At 42.1% G+C, this 12,805-nt stretch overlaps 1 protein-coding gene across 2 annotated transcripts in view; it reads left to right on the top strand.

Moving 5' to 3' along the window:
- ACVR1 (activin A receptor type 1) overlaps window positions 1-12,805 on the top strand; it is a 140,434-nt gene that overhangs the window by 20,681 nt on the left and 106,948 nt on the right. The window lies entirely within an intron of this gene.

Raw genomic sequence — 12,805 nt, 5'->3', positions numbered from 1 at the left:
ATTTTGCCGGTGATTCAGATGATGAAAACTTTGTGTGAATTTCTAACTGGAAATATGTCTATGGAAGATGGATGTGAATTGCTAGGAATAAAAAAAAAAATGCTTCATTCATCTTTCTTTTTTCAAACTTTTATTATGTATTTATTGTCTTTTTTATGTTTATTTATTTTGAGAGAGAGAGAGAGAGAGAGAGAGAATGAACAGGGGGTGAGGGGCAAATAGAGAGGAAAAGAGAATCCCAAGCAGGTTCCTTGCTGTCAGCATGGAGCCCATCACAAGGCTCGGTCTCATGAACTGTGAGGTCATGACCTGAGCCGAAATCAAGAGCTGGATGCTTAACCAACTGAGCAACCTAGGTGCCCCACCCCCACCCCCCTTTTTTTTGAGAGAGAGAACATGCAAGAGCCAGAGAGAGGGGCAGAGGGAGCGAGAGAGAGGATCTCAAGCAGGCTCCATGTAGAGCCCGATGTGGGGCTTGATCTCATGACCACGAGAACATGACCTGAGCCGAAATCCAGAGTTGGGCTTGAGCTTAACTGACTGAGCCACCCAGGCACCTTTATGGTGTATTTTCACTCATGCTTTTATTTGTTCATTTTTTAAATCTAGTACAGGTGAGATGGTAGGCCCTGTGCTGGTTCCAAAGGTGCTGTTCCTAGCTTGGAGAATTCAGGGCTTCGTGAGCAAGACACACACATCAGTGGTTGCAGTATAGATGGGCAAGTGCTGTCCATCACAGGAGTGTACAGAAGGTACAGCAGTGGGGCCAGAGAAGGAATACCTACCCCACCTTGTGGGGAAGGATCTAGAGAAGTTTCTGACCCCAGGAGGTACTGAGTGCACACTTTAAAAATAAGCAACAATTAACCTGGCAGTGCAAGGTCAGGGTATTGTAGCACAGCAAACATTCAGAGTAAAGGTAGAAAGCATGAGAAGAGCATGGTGCATGCTGGGAGCCATAAGGGACTTTAGTTTAACTAAAGTTACGGTAGGTGGGGATTGATGTGGTGTGAGGTTGGAGAGATGGGCGAGGGCTGCATTATAAAGACTCCTTATTCTGTGCTGAACAATTTGATCTTACTCCCAAACTATGCTGGCTATTAGGGACTTTTAGGTAAGAAAGGAGTTTGGTTAGACTTGGATTTGGGAACATTTACTGGCAAAAGTTTTGAAGCTAATCTTTGATGATTTTATCTGTTTATCTATGCAGTGGACTCAAGTGTGTGTCCCCCCCGCCCCCAAACTTCACATGTTGAAACTCTACCCCCTCCCCTGCCTCTGCCCCAGTGTGATGGTATAGATCTCCCTCGACTTAGGATAGAACAACGTCCTACATTGAGAATATCCTACATTGAATATGTATTTAATACATCTAACTGAATTAAACATCAGAGCTTAGCCTAGCCTGCCTCAAATGTACTCACAACACTTACATTAGCCTACAGTAGGGCAAAATCATCTAACACAAAGCCTGTTTTATAATAAATTATTGCATACCTCATGGAACATATTGAACACTGTACTGAAGGGGAAATCCAAAATGGGTGTCTGGGTATGGAGCAGTATAGTAAGTGTATTAGTTGTTCACCCTCACGATCGCGTGGCTGACCGGGCGCTGCATTGCCGGGTATCACGAGAGAGGATCATTCTCTACATTGCTAGCCTGGGTAAAGATCAAAATTCAGAATTTGAAGTTTGGTTTTTATTGAAAGTGTACCACATTCGCACCATCGTAAAGTAAAAAAAATCATGAGTTAGGGACACCTAGGTGTCTCAGTCCGTGTCGCATCTGACTTTTGATTTCAGCTCAGGTCATGATCCCTGTGTTTGGTTCTGTGCTGAGTGTGGAGCTTGCTTGGGATTCTCTCTCTCTTTCTCTCTCTCCCCCTCCCCCATTCAAGCTCTCTCCCTCTCTCCCTCTCTCTCTCTGTCTCGCTCAACTCTCTCAAAAATAAATAAACATTAAAAAAATCATAAGTTGAACCATCCTAAGTGGGAGACCATCTGTATATGAAGAAAGGGTCTTTGGGAGATAAATACATTCAGATGATGTCATGAGGGTGAGGCCCTCAGGATAGGATCGATGCCCTCATAAGGAGACACCAAAGAAGCTTGCTGTCTGCCACATGAAGGCACGGCAAGAAGGCAGCTATCTGTAAATCAGGACCAGTGTATTCCTCAGGAACCAAATCGGCTGATCCCTTGAACTTAGACTTCCCAACCTCTAGAACTGTGAGAAAGTGAATTTCTGTTTAAGCCACCCAGCCTACGGTGTTTTGTTGTGGTATTCTGAATGGACTGATACGGTCTATTTTATTTACTTGGGTAATAATGAAACTAGGCTTACTGGGAATCGATACCACTCAGAGGATCATGATACCTATGGTACCTATCTTGTGTGCGTTTGCATAGCTATGTAAACAAGAATGATGTTGAGTACCTTTATTTGTATGTGTGACTGTGTGTCTAAAACATGTCACCCAGCCCTTACTGTGTCCCAGATATTTTCAGGTTGAGTCTGTTCTCCTCTCCCAAGGTCTTGTTTATTCTCTGTCTGCCCTTTCCTCCCAACCTCCTCTAGTTTATCCTTTTTTGTTGGCTTTTGCCTTGAACTTAGAAATGGGTTTACATCTTCCCTATCATGAAACAAAATGTTTTGAACCCTATAACTTTCATAAGGTGCATCCTGAGGAAGCATTAAAAAAACAAAACAAAACAAAACAAAACAAAACAAAAAACAGTCTGTATTCATTGCTGCTGCCGCCTCTAAAGCCCCTTGTCATTGCCCGTGAAACCTAACATTCTGTCTCTTTCCCCCTTAAAGTTACTCCCCTTCACTAGATGTCTCTGCAATGCCAGGTTAAGGATCAGATGCGTGTGCCTCAGGGGTGTTTGTGGCTACCTCAGTGGTCTCTTCCTAGTGGTAGAGTCACAAGGTTGGGAGGCTCTAGTCCAACCACTCTGCAGTGGTCCCGCATTGTACCCTCTGTGGGTGCCCCCAGGCCTCACTGAAAGTCTGCAAAGTTAAGGGACACAGTGTCGACTATGAGCCCACTCTGCCTTTAGACAAGGTTGACTGTCAGGGGCTGTTGTTTGTTTGTTTGTTTGTTTTTGTCTGTAATAAGTGCAGCTGCTGTCCATCCTCTGGTCATAGTTCTTTGTTTAGCTGTAAGACATAGAGTATACTACTGTATTTACATGATTAGAGCTTCCACATTCACCCCTGGTGCTCTTGTATCTGAGCAGAATCTCTCTGGAGCTTCCGGTGGTCTTGCCCACCTTGTTGCCCCTGTCTTTGTTTGATTGGAAGTCTTTCAAACTTGATATTTACAGCAGATTGCAATGTATCCGACTGCATTTTCTCTCTTCTAAGTTTTTGACTCCCATGCTTGTATTCAGCCAAAACTGCTATAATTCGCAGAGCCACATGGTCCTACTTAATTGAGGTGACTACCAATAGAAGTCTCAGAATTTCTGTTATATCATATCTACCACATATCATAGATGCTGCTGCTGGATCATGTTTCCCTCGAATTCTGCTTGGTTACTGTGTCATTGTTTTTTATTCCCTTTACTACATAAAAGAACTGAAATGTACCTTGATTCATTTTCAGTTTGTCAGTTGCTATTTGTTGCAATAACCTTGAACATTTTGGATTCCATTTCCATAAGGTTAGGAAGACATGAGATCTTCCCAATGCACCCTTTGAATGCAGTAACTTACAGATACAACTGCTTATCTTTTTGCCCATCTTGACCACAGGTATTTCATAAGAGCCTTTGTCAGCCGCTTTGCTAAAATCTAGAAGTGTATGTTTCCTTGAACTCACAGTTTCAGAATCTTATTGAAAAAGGAAATTAGGTTAATCTTGTATGACCTGCTCTTAGCATTGGGGTCCCCAGGGATTATCACTTGCTAAGTGTTTAAAATCCATTCTCACATCTTGCCTGGGACTTTGGTCTGTGTCTGTATTCTGTTAACATTTCCCCTTGTTTAAAATTTTTTCAGAGCTTTTATTGATTACTTAATCCTTTCTGACTTGGTTCTTACTGGCTTCATTGTACCCTTTCCCCCACATTTTGGAATTTTCTGAGATAGAGTGTTTCTTTCTTTTAGTCTCCATCCTCTAAGATGATGATAATGATTCTTCTTCTTCTTCTTCTTCTTCTTCTTCTTCTTCTTCTTCTTCTTCTTCAAGTTTATACAGTTTGAGAGAGAGAGAGAGTGTGTGTGGGTGGGGGGAGCAGGGAGAGGGAGAGACAGAATCCCAAGCAGGTGCCACGCTGTCAGCATGGAGCCTGATGCAAGGTTCGAACTCACAAACCATGAGGTCATGACCTGAGCCGAGATCAAGGGTCAGTTGCTTAACCTACTGAGCCACCCAAGGGCCCCTAATATTCTTTTTTTTTTAAGTTTTAATTTTAATTCTAGTTAGTTAACATACAGTGTTATAGCCGTTTCAGATGTGCAATATAGTGACTCAACACTTAACATCACCCAGTGCTCATCACAGGTGCACTCCTTAATCCCCATCACCTATTTCATCCATGCCCCCACTCCCTCCATTCTGGTAACCATCAGTGTGTTCTCTATAATTGAGAGCCTGTTTCTTGGTTTGTCTCCCCAGCCCCCACCCCCCTTTCCTTTTTCCTTTGCTCATTTGTTGTCTAAGATTCTTGATATTTCCATTGTCCAGTAAGGTAGCCACTAGCCACAATTTACATAGAGACGTTATTGGCTCTAAGAAGGCTTCTGCCTTCAAGTGGAAAGCCAGAGCAGGAAACACTGACACATAGAGTAGAAGGTTAAGGTTGACTATTCTGGGAATCAAAAGAAGAGCACCAAGGAGAAAAGTAGCCAAGATTTAACCAGTCACACTTGCCTGTTGCTATTGCCAGGTTATCCATGCATGGTATATTTGTGGCCCTGTCTGTTGCTAAGAATGAGTCATTTTGCAAATAAATATTAATACATTTTTGTGTGGAGTATTTTTTTTTAAATAAAGCTCTGTGGGTAGTGATGATTAGTTTTGCAAGCAAAATAAATCCTCAAATTGGTAATTTTGACATGTGATTCTGCAAAGTGCTACTAATATATTTGTTGTCATTTCCCAGTGTTTGAATATTTTTATATGCTTCAGTTTTTGTAAATACTACTAGACTTAACATTATGTACTTATGAAATAATTTTTAAAAGAAATTCATAGTAGTAAAGAGTGAAGAATATTGGAAATATTTTAAAAATAATTTGTGATTTCCAGAATTTCCAGGAATTCCAGCTTCTTGTTCTTAGAGCCCAACGGTTGATGTCTACAAGGGATTTGGACCCAGTAGTCCATAGTGTTCTTAGAGCCCAACGATTGATGTCTACAGGGGATTTGGACCCAATAGTCCATAGTGTCCTTAGAGTCCAATGATTGATGAGTCCATAGAGCTTATCTCTAAAACTGCTTGTCCTAATCTGTAATGTGATAGGTTCAGAAATTATGTTTAAGTGTTTAGAAGCTGTTAAGGCAGTTTGATGACTGACATGTGATCAGTGGACCCAACTCACTGGACAGGATGTTTTACATCCAGTATTGATCCATCCCATATGGTGAATTCAGCTGGATAAGCACTGGTTTGCATGAGAGATAGTGATGGCTTGGACCAGGCTTGGAAGTATGAGAAGAGGTTGATTAGAATCAGGATATGCTTTGAAGATAGAGCCAATGGGATTTGCTGTTAGATTAGATGTCAGATTATTCTAGGTTATCTTTCCCTCAAGCCCTTCCTTTGTAAAAATGGGACAGTTAGGAGATCTGCACTAGGGATTGTCTATCTACCTCAAGTGTTTCTCTGGAGTTTGCTGGAAATCCCTTCTCTATGCTGCTGCTAATATAATCTCCCTAATCCATTCATATAATTCCCTTGACCTTTAACCCATCAACTACTCACCATTGCATGCAGAAGAAATTTTAAATTGCTTAGATTGATTTTTAAGATTATGTGGCATCTTCCTTCACACTCTTTCCCATGGTTATCTTCTACCACTTTCTCTTCTACTCTTGGCTGTACTATTCTAGTCTATCTATTGCTGCACAATGTACCATCCCAAATGTAGTGGCATAAAATTGCAACCGTTTTATAATGATCATAGTTTAGTGAATCAGGATGTGAACAATACATAGCAAAGACCACTTATCTTTACTTGTCTTTACAGTGTCTAGGGACTTAGCTGAAAATATTTGAAGGTCGGGGGCTGTAATTATCTGAAGTCTCATTCACTCACGTATCTGGTGGGTGATATTGTCTGTCAGCTACAACACACCTACATGTGGTCTCTTCAGGCTTCCTCAGAGTATGACGGCTGAGTTCCAAGAGCAAGTGTTGAGAAAACAGGGAATGGAAGCTGGTAAGTGTCTCGAGCCTTGTTCCTGGAAACCGTTACAGTGTTACTTCTACCTCATCCTGTTGGTCAAGCATCACATAGCCCAGATCCAAGGGGAGGGGATATAGATCTCACGTTTTGATGGAAAGAGAGCCAATGACTTTTGGGGCCCACAACTTACTATTAGCCAGCTTCCTCTGTTCTGTGTTTAATTCTGTCCGTCAGCTGCTCTCCCTCCTCTTTCTTTCCCCCTCCACCCTCTCCTCCCTCCCTGGTTCAAATGCCATTTATTTTACCATGCAGCCCTTGCCACATCCTATTCTCTGGCTAAAATCAGTTTCTTTTCCCCTTAGTGCTTTATTATTTTCTTTATTGGTAGATTATAAACTTCTTGAAGGTAAAGGCCATATCTTGTTTACCTTTGCCTATCTCCTAGCAGATACGTTCCTCGAATTGAACATTCAGTATCAAACTCAGTCTTAAATTTGGGACCCAGATGGGTTGGGACTTGGCAGTAGTTAAGTAGAAAATTTTAATGAGAAACTTAAAAACTTACCTTTTAATACAGATTGTTTCCTTTTAATACAAATTGTTTGAAAGATTTTTTTTTTATTGGCTTTCTGTTGAAAAGTGAAACTTCTGAACTTTTCTCCCCTGTAGCATAACGTTGGAGGGGAGTAGCCTTTTGATAACATCTTTTTCCTGTCCAGTTCAATCCCTGCGAACCATGCTTTATTGTTTTTGCAAACTGTGGGTTGCTATCTATTACTAGATCAATTTAGTGAGTCATACTCAGCATTAGAAATAAAAGCTAATAAAAGTTTTGAATAGAAACTCACGTATTGCAAGAATAAGAATTGCCTTGTGAGATTTTTGTTTCAGTTTTATTTATGTATGCACGTAATGAGTTGAAATGTAAGATATTTTTTATTATAGGTGTGGATCAAAAAAAGCTTGAAAGATACTTCTATTCAATCGCCTTCTAAACTCTTGGTATTCTAGTTTGTTTCTTTTTCTTTAATTTTTTTTAATGTTTATTTAGTTTTGAGAGAGAGAGAGAGAGAGAGAAAGAGAAAGGGAAAGGGAGGGAGATAGGGCATGAGCTGGGGAGGGGGAGAGAGAAAGGGAGACACAGAATCCGAAGCAGGCTCCAGGCTCAGAGCTGTCAGCACAGAGCCCGATGCCGGGCTTGAACTCGCGAAGTGTGAAATCATGACCTGAGCTGAAGTCGGATGCTTAACCAACTGAGCCACCCAACCATTCCTTTTTTTTTTTTTTTTTAAAGTTTATTCCTTTTGATGTTTTTACCTAAGGGCTTATCTGTAGATAAGTACCATGTATACATGATCTGGGTACTGTATATACATGATCTTTTATGCTCAAACTTTTCTTCACCCCTCCAGCCCAGTGGCCCAGTGTGACATGTTGCTTTCTCTCTTCTCTTTTGAAGATTTTAAGCCTCCTCTTCTGTCCTCAAGAGAAGAGGTGGAATCAGATATATTTTCTTTTGTATTTTATATTATATTTTTTCTTTTATATTTTTACTGAGGTACAGCATACATACGGTAAAATATACACATCCTAAGCCTGTAGCTGAATGAATTTCGACACTTTATTTCATCCATGTAAACTCACACAGATGAAGATATAACACATTTTCATCCCAGAAGGAAAGAGCTTGTTTTTAAATCCTTTCTGAAACAAGGTGGGTGGGTGAGTAAATTAGTAGATTCTCTCCAACTCCCTCCCTGGCATATGTAGGTAATAATGTTGAGTTTTGAAGTTCATGAGGGTCCAAAACAACTGAGTTAGGAAGCGTTAAAATAAAACATGTTGAACGTGAACTTGGGAAGACTAAAACAGGACTAGCCTAGGTGAACCAAGGGGATTGGTGAGAAAGAATCATTTTGGGAGGAATTCAGGGTAAGAAAGGTTTATCCAAATTTCAGAGAAGAAAACATAAAACTTAGTTTGCTATTGCCACTGTAACAAATCGTGACAAAGTCAGTGATTTGAAACAACAGAAACCTATTTATTCTCTTACAGTTCTGGAGGCTCTGAAAGGGGAGCGTATTTCCTTTGGTCGGTGCCTCCTTTTTTTCTGTTTTAAGCACACATCCCTTTGTCCCTTGGGTCTGTTTCCATTGTCCCTTTGCTTTCTCTCTGCCGTTCAACCTCCCCCTGCCTTATTCCTAAAAGGACACTTGTGATTACATTTAAGGCCAGCCCGGATAATCCAGGATAATCTCCCCATCTCAAGATCTTTAGTTTAATCACATCTGCAGCGTTCCTTTGTCATAGAAGGTAACGTTCACAGGTTCTGGGGATTAGGACTTGGATACTTGGTTTCTGTTCTTCAAAGAATCTTTCTTCACAAAAGGAAGGTTTGTTAGATATTTGCTTCTAGTTCATTCTCCCTTTTCATGTTAGATTAATTTTCCTTGAACACTACATGGCACATTTGATTGCCTCGCTCAGACGTCTTTGGTGACTCCCGTATTAGCTAATAAAATTAACATGACCTAGATAGACGTTCCAGTCGCTGTCTCCCCTGTGTTACGTCCAGGCTTCTTTCTCTGGTCTCTGGGACCACAGCGTGCGTTTCCTCATTGTTGTTCCCCCACCGCTGGCTCTCCTGCCTGTGCTGCCCTTGGCCATCCTGCAAGGCCTTTCCTCGAGCAGCATTTTCCTCACCATCTGTGTTTGTTTCCCAGGGCTTCCATAACAAATCACCACAGACTTCGTGGTTTTAAAACACCAGGATTTTATTCCTACACGGTGGTGGAGATCAGGAGTCTGAAATCAGGATGTTGGACCTGGCTGTGCTTCTCTGATAGCCCTGGCGGGGTTCGTGGAGGGGAGGGAGAAATCCTTCCCCACTTCTGGTTTCTGGTGCTCCAAGCATTTCTTGGTTTGTGGCAACATGACTCCAGCCGCTGCTCTGTCTGCACATGGCCTTCTTCTCTTCTCTCCATGACTCTCTCTGTCTCTCTTATGAGGACACTTGTCTTTGGAGTTAGTGCCCACCTGGGTAGTCCAGGACGATCTCATCTGTACATGCTTAATTTAGTTATATCTGCAAAGACGCTTTTTCCAAATAAAGTCATATCCACAAGTTCTAGGAATTAGGATGTGGCTAGAACTTCTCTTTGGGGGGGGGGGGCACACCAATCATCCCACTACACGTCTCAGCCAGCAGTCATGGTTTATTCCACCTCTTGGCATTAGTGGCATAACTCTAGACTTGGAACCCCTCATCTCTGTCCTATTATTTTGTGTTTTAATGCATAATTCTTGCCCTTGAAGGCAAAAAGGCTTCTTTGGCTATGCAACCCTTAGCTCCTGGCAGGGAGCTTAAGAAATGATAAAGTTTTTTTTTTTGTTTGTTTTTGTTTTTAAATAAACAGAAAGTGGCATGTAAAAATCCTGGCATGGCGATCGTCAGGGTGCCATTTTGACATATAGCAAGTGCTCTTTCTCAGCGCAAGTTTTTTGTTTATTCATTTCTGGTATTCTTTTGGGGGGAGCTTCTTATTTCTCAGAAACCTTAAGTGAGGAGCTGGGAGAGGCTGGCACTGAAACAGAACCGAGAAGCCTTTGCAGGGTGGGGCGGACCTGGGGGGCCGGTGGGGTTTGGAGCCCTGCCACAGGTAAAGCTCTGGGGCTGGTTGGCAGACAGTCACTGTTGGAACTTTGTCTTACCTGCTCTCATGGAAGTTTTTGGCTTCACTGGAACTCTTTCCAGTGGATTCTGGAACGTTAGAGGACGGTTCTCGTAGGCACCAAAACTTGATCTCCCTCAGTACGATGGAGCACCCTGCTAAGGGCAGCACCCAACCTTGCTTTCCCTGAAGAGCCAGCCAGCTTCACAAGGTCCTCTCCTTGGCCTGCCCTGTGGGCACAGCTGCGTTCCTAACTGTTTTCTTCTCTTCATCTGGCTTAGTTTCAAGGTTATCTGATAATACCTTTTTTTTCTTTAGTCTCAGTCTTATTTTGAATGGATGCTGGCAGTCTAACCCTATTAAAGTTTAAGTGGGACTCTGATGCTTTTTTGTACCAAGCATTTGAAGGTGACTGATTTTCAGCCTTTTTGGTATTTTCGAGCTGGTGATATCTTCATTTGGAATTTTACTATATCCATGAATCCTAATATAACTGGTCGAGTCTGTGAAATGTAACTTGTTTACAGGGACATCATTCTGTGGCAAGATTGCTTCATAAGATCCCTGTTAATCCTTCCCCATGATGCAGAGACTTTAACGGAATGGGCCAGAATGGCTGATGGTGTCATGAAACTGTGGGTGTGAATTTCTTTCTGCCGGGTCCAGCTTTGTGACCTTAGAGAACTTACTTAGCCTCTCCGAGCTTCAGTTTTGCTGTCTATAAAATGGAGATCATAATTCCTGTTGCATCGTTATCCATGTTGGGGGACCCAGTGTGATAGTGGAGATGCTGATCTCTAACGGCACTCTCTGGTACCTGAGAAAAGTTTCAAAACTTGTGGGTGTTATTATTATTCACTTTGCAGGGAAAACTGGGATACTAGTAATACTAAGGAATGTTTCCAAGTTACCCACAGTAAGATCCTAACTTGTGGGATTTAGGAAACAGACCAGTGTTGTGTTGGGTGATGCAGTGTTGAATATGTCAGTCGTTATGATCTGGCTGTGTGATTATTTATTTGGTTTGTTTGTAGAAACATAGAAAAATGGCAGGAATAAAAACACATGGTCGGAGGCATGTATTGTGCTAGCTTTATAGAGCTACACTTCTCATTCGTTCAAGGCTTCTGTCTCCAAAGTCAATGGGAGGGTCGAATGTACAGTACGGCTCAATGAGTGTTAAGTTCATGTATTTAGTAATAATTTTGTGATGGTTACAGTCCGAGAGCTTTAAAGTCTGAGAGTAATTCTGTATCACCTGGCTTGTATACTAGAGATGTGATGAAACACATTGTTCTTTGTACTAGGAAAGCTTCAATTCATATACTGCCTCACTGATTTTCAGGTTGAAAAAAGAAACCATAGTAGATGAGCATTGGAACAGTCCCTTGCCCAGAAGCATCATTGTGGATTAAAATGACTTTCCTTAAAGCCCCTCTGTGTATCAGATCATTTCAGGGGAAAAAAAAGAGGAGGGAGCACAAAGTGATAGAAATTGAGTACATTGAGCCATCATCTGATACTGAACTTTATTTTTGTGACTGGGTGTTGAAGACTTTTTCCAGAGTTAATTGGTTCATGACTTGAAGAATTCCTTCTATGTAGGGGTATTTGTTCTTATAATGGAGGGAATTTTCTCTCAGATTTGCGTCCTTATAGCAGAAGACATGTGGTTAGATGCATGAAAGAACTTCCATGTAGAGTTTTCTGCCTGAATGTAAACTGTGTAAGAGTAGGAACTTGGTCACATTTGCTTAAAACAGTGCCTGGCTCCTTGTAGGTGCTCAGAACATATTGGTCAAGTGCATGAATGACCATGGGGAGGAAAGGCAGTGAACTTGGTAGGGTTCAGAACACCCTCTGCCCTTTATGCCGTTTATTTTTGGAGGGGCCTTCCCTAAGGGTCAAGAAGTTGTTTGGAAGAGAGATCCATCCATGCTGGGGGCATGGCATGTTGAGATGCCAACTGTATGCGCTGTGCCAGGTGCTAGAGATGAAATGGTGTAAAAGATCTTATCTAGGTTCTTCCTCACTATTTGGATCATTGTGGTTTCTCTGTTTCCACAGTGACTGTAACAAAAGGTATTTCCCCAGAATGACTCCTCCTGAAGTACTGGTGTGAACTCTGATTCAGGGGATCGGGTGGATCTTCGGCTAAGTCAGTCTTGAGAATTTTGGTCCATTTTATTGCCTTTGAGAAGCAGCTAGACAAATGCGTCATCTGTTTACAGGATTGCCCTAAGTGGTTTTAGTGGGCTTCCTGTGCTGCTTTCTGTTCCCCACGAGTGAGGGGTCAGGACACCCTGCTCCCTCATATCCTCCAATAAAGAATGACTCTCGGGGTCTGGGATCCAAACCTCATGACCATCATGATGCAAAGGGGGGTTGAAAGTAGGTTGATCTTATTCTCTTCCTTTCTCTCGCAGTTCTGATCCTGTGTTGTACAGTGTCTTGTAAGCCCCAAACTGAGATTTAAGCCATAGGATTTTCAACTTTAAAGTCTCCTCATTTTGATCTTGGGGATCAGACGCCAGGTATGGATGAGATGAGGGTGGGAAGCAAGGCTTGCCAGGGCACTGAGCTCGCTCGCATGCATATGTCATCATTTTGGCCATCCCCCGGTTGTGCTGAATTTCTTGGGGGGAAAAAGGCCTGCAGTTAGTTCTATTACCAACAAGGGAGCAGGAATTGTGGTTGCTGTCGGGCCGGCAGCCAGGAGGATATTTATAGTTGTAGTGAGTGGCTGTGAGCCCACCGTGGTTCTGGATATGCC

Source organism: Panthera tigris, chromosome C1, assembly GCF_018350195.1.
Source record: "Panthera tigris isolate Pti1 chromosome C1, P.tigris_Pti1_mat1.1, whole genome shotgun sequence".
In the NCBI taxonomy this organism is placed as follows: Eukaryota; Metazoa; Chordata; class Mammalia; order Carnivora; family Felidae; genus Panthera; species Panthera tigris.
The sequence above is the reverse complement of the archived record's forward strand: the minus strand, read 5'-3'. Positions and strand labels throughout refer to the sequence as shown.